Genomic DNA, 4,927 nt, shown 5'->3' on the forward strand with positions numbered 1-4,927 from the left:
CTGGGACTCCAGGATCATGACCTGAGCCGAAGGCAGTCGCTTAACCGACTGAGCCACCCAGGCGCCCTTTTTTTTAAGTTTTATTTATTTATGAGGGAGAGGGAGAGAGGGGGAGAGAGAATGCACAAGTGGGAGGGGCAGAGGGGGAGAGAGAGAGAGAGAAAATCCCAAGCAGACTCTGTGCTGAGCTCAGAGCCCGATGCGGGGCTTGACCCCATGACCCTGAGATCACCACCCAAACCAAAACCAAGACTCCGTCGCTCAACTGACTGCACTACCCAGACACTCCCATTTCAGATTTTCTAACATTAAACCATTCTTGCATTTCTCCCATAATCTAATGTGATTATTGGATATTATCATTTTCATATCATTTGGTTCAGTTTGCTATTTTTAAGGAATTTTACATCTATGTTCGTAAGAGAGCTGGGCCTGTAACCTTCCTTTCTCACACTGTCCTTGACTGGTTTTATAGTAAGTTTGCACTGACCTCATAGAAAGTGCTGAATAGCAGCCCCTATTTATCAAATCTGTGGAAAGTTTTGTGTAAGTTACTTGAATCCTTAATTTCTTTTTTTTCCTTCTTGCACAAATATGCTCACTTGCACCTTGTTTTCACTTAACAATATATCCTGCAAATTACCCTAAGGCAGTTCATAATAATTTCCCCCTTTTTTAGAACTGCAGTCTACACCACTATGTGCACACAAATTTAGTCATTCAGTCAATCTCCTTTAGAGGGGCATTTATGTATTTTCCAAGATTTTGCTTTTACAAATATGCTTCAGTGAACAGCCATGTGCATATTTTCTGTATTGTTGGAGGTATAACATCCAGGTAAATTTCTGCAGGTGTAATTGTTGCTTAAAAGGGTAGATTGATACATAGTTTTCTTGGATATCACTAAATTCTACTCCATAAAATTTATACTATTTTGTACTGCCACCAACCATGTGAGCATGGGTGTTTCTCACAACGGAATGTATGGTTGTGTTTTTTAATTTTTGCCAAACTAAGTGAGAAATGTTATCTCTGCAGTTGCTGATGTTCATTCATGTTGTAGTATATTCCAGTACTTCATTGCTTTTTATATCTCAATAATAATCCATTGCATGTATATACCACAATTTGCTTATGCATTCATCTGTTGATGGACATTTGGGTTGTTTCCACCCTTTGGTGATTGCAAAGAGTGCAGTGTGAACGTTTGTGTACAAGTATTTTTTTAGTACCTATTTTCAATCCTTTTGGGTATATATCTAGCAGTGGAATTGATGGCTCATATGTTTAACTTTTGAGGAAATTTCAACTGCTCCCATGGTTGTTGGGCTATTCAACATTTTTTTTTTATTACTAGTGCATAAGAGTTCCAATTTCTCCACTTCCTTGCCAACTCTTACTATTTTCATTTTTTTGAATTATAGCCCTCCATGTGATTGTGAAGTAGTATCTAATTGTGGTTTTGATTTGCATTTCCCTAATGATGTTGAGAATCTTTTCATATGCTTGCTGTATCTTCATTGGACAAGTGTCTATTCAAGTCCTTTGAAATTTTATAACTGGGCTGTTTATCTTTCTTGAATTGTAAGAGTTCTTTTTATATATTGGCTATGAGACCTTTATCAAACATATAATTTTCAAGTATTTTTCCCACTTTATGTGTTGTTTTTTTCACTTTTTGATAGAGTCTTTTGATGCACAAATGTTATTAGCTTTGATGAAGTCCAATTTATCTATTTTGTTGATGTTATTGCCATGCTTTTGATGCCATTTCTAATGATCCATTGCCTAATCCAAGGTCATGATGATTTACTTCTACACTTTCATCTTGGAATTTTATAGCTCTCATATTTAAATCATTGACCAACCTTGAATTAATTTTTGTATATGATGTGAGATAGGGATCCAATTTTATTATTTTCCATGTGAATATCAAGAGTCCCCATACCATTTGTTGATGTGACTATTCTTAGTTTTGATACCCTGTTAAAAATCATTGGCCATAGATGTGTGGGTTTATTTCTGGACTCTGAATTATATTTACCAATCTATATGTCTGTCCTTATGCCAGGACCACACTATTTTGATAATTGTAGCTTTGTAGTAAGTTTTGAAATTGAGAAATGTGAGTCCTCCAATTTGTAGTACTTTATTAATACTGTTTTGTGTGCATAGCATACCCGTCGAAATTCCATATGAATTTGAGGGTTGGCTTCTTCATGTCTGAAAGGAAAAAAAGCCATTGAAATTTTATTTGGGATTACATTGTGTTGTCATTTTAATGTCCTAGATCTTCCAATCCACAAATATGGACTTTTAATTTATTTAGGTCTTCCTTAATGTCTTCTATTTTGTATTTTTTGGTGCACAAGTTTTTCACCTTCATGGTTAAACTTATTCCTAGGTATTTTATCCTTTTATATCTTATTGGAAGTTGAATTGTTTTCTTAATTTTGTTTCTGGATTGCTAATTGCTGGTATATAGAAACACAGTTGATATTTGTGTCTTATTTTTGTACTTTGCAACTTTGCTGAATTTATTAGTTCTACTAATTTTTTGTGTGTGGATTCTTCCCCAATTTCTCTATGTAGGATCATGTCATTTGCAAATAGACAGAGTTTTATTTCTTCCTTTCCAACTTAGATGGCTTTTTTTCTTGCTTAATTGCTTTGGCTAAAACTTCCAGTACAATATTGACTAGCAGTAATCAAAGCTGAATTTTCATCTTATTCCTGATCTGGAGAGGAAAGCTTTCACTCTTTCACCATTGAATATGATGATAGTTGTGTGTTTTTCATAGATACCTTTAATCATGGTATCTATGGGGAAGTTCCTTCTATTCCTAGTTTTATGAATGTGGTGCGTTTTGTAAAATGCCTTTTCTGTTTCAGTTGAGATGATCATGTGATTTTTACCCCTTCATTTTTTTTTTTTTTTTTTTTGACAGGGAGAGAGACAGCGAAAGAGGGAACACAAGCAGGAGGAGTGGGAGAGGGAGAAGCAGGCTCCCCACTGAGCCGGGAGCCTGATGTGGGGCTCGATCCCAGGACCCTGGGATCATGCCCTTTCATTCTATTAGTGAGTTTTATTACATATCACTGCAACTATAAGTACAAGTATTGCAGATTTTTTTTATTATTATGTTATGTTAATCACCATACATTACATCATTAGTTTTTGATGTAGTGTTCCATGATTCATTATTTGCATATAACACCCAGTGCTCCATGCAGAACGTGCCCTCTTTAATACCCATCACCAGGCTAACCCATCCTCCCACCCCCCTCCCCTCTAGAACCCTCAGTTTGTTTTTCAGAGTCCATCGTATTGCAGATTTTAAAAATAAACTATACCTGTGTACTGAAGGAGACTGTATTAGGAGTTTAGAACATCAGAATAGGGTTCAGCTCTTCACTACCTTCTTCTTCCCAGGTTCAATGACTATTGGGAGTCAAGTATCCTCAGGTTTCCCCTTTTTCTCTTCTTAGGGGAAAGTCAACTTTGCTTCTGAGAGCCTACAATATCTCTCCACAATATTTATGTTCAATGACCACCTCTTCCTGGAGAACCTGCCCTGAGCTCTTGGCTGATGGATTTCCTCTTCTGTCTGAGCTCTAAGATACTTACAGTGTGCCCCTATTCTTCCCATGTCCTCCTCTAGTCTCTCTCTAGATAGCATATTATATTATATTAATAAATCTGGAAAATACATGTTAGTATATATATTTTCCAGCTTTATTAAGATATACTTGATATATTTCAGATTTTTTTCAAGCTGGGAAAGTACATGTGTGTAATATATATAATTATATATAAATTATGTAATATATTGTTTTCTATATCTTATTAAGATATAACTGACATAAGGTGTACAATGTGTTGGTTTGAAATGCTTACATATTGTAAAATGATCTAACATCTCCGTCACATCACATAATTATCATTTCTTATTTGTGGTGAGAACACATAAGATTTACTCTCTTAGCAACTTTTTTTTTTTTTTAAGATTTACTTATTTGAGAGAGAAAGAGTGAGCAAGAGAGAGAGAGAGAAGGAGCGGGGCGGGGGCAGAGGGAGAGGGAGAAGCAGACTCCCCAGTGAGTGGGGACCCCAACATGGGGCTTGATCCCGGAACTCCAGAATCATGACCTGACCCAAAGGCAGACGCTTAACCAACTGAGCCACCCAGGCGCCCTCTCTTAGCAACTTTCAAGTAGGTTGAATGTAAGTGTTGTTACTGATAAATATTATGCTGTATGTTAGATAGCCAGAATCGGTTCATCTTACAATTGGAAGTTTATACCCTTTGCCAACATTTCCCCATTCCCCAATCTCCAGCCAGTGGTAACCATCATTCTACTCCCTGTTTCTAACAGTTTAGCATTTTTAATTTCCATAAGGAGGTGATATCATACAATATTTGTTCTTTTCTGTCTGACATTTTACTTATCACAATGCCTCAAGTTTTATCCAAGTTGTCAAAAATGGCAGGATTTCCTTCCTTCTTAGAGCTGAAAAACATATATATATATAACACTGTATCTTCTTCATCCATATTCATCCATTGATGAGCTGAGGTTGTTTATATATCTTCCTACAAAAATAATGTTTTCTTCTTTGCTGTAAATTATTTTGTAATTAGAATATAGAAATATATCTTTCAGGGAAAAATTCTGTTTGCAAAGGAGAGGGTTAGTCATGTGAGAGCAGGAATCCTCTACAGAAGCCCAAGTCCCACAGAGAACAGGCTGTGGTAAGGGCAGGCAAAGGGGCGGAAACAGGGCTCCTTGTTTGGCCAGTGGAAGCAGGGAGGAGCCCAGGATAACCACCCAGCTCTCCAGGGAAGTCTGTGCCAGACTGAGCGCTCTCCACTCTGCCCAGAGTCATGCCAACCCAGGCTCTGCTGCTCATCCTGCTCCTCTGTGT

The sequence above is a fragment of the Leptonychotes weddellii genome, chromosome 10 (genome assembly GCF_054177405.1).
Source record: "Leptonychotes weddellii isolate Sample4059 chromosome 10, ASM5417740v2, whole genome shotgun sequence".
Lineage (NCBI taxonomy): Eukaryota > Metazoa > Chordata > Mammalia > Carnivora > Phocidae > Leptonychotes > Leptonychotes weddellii.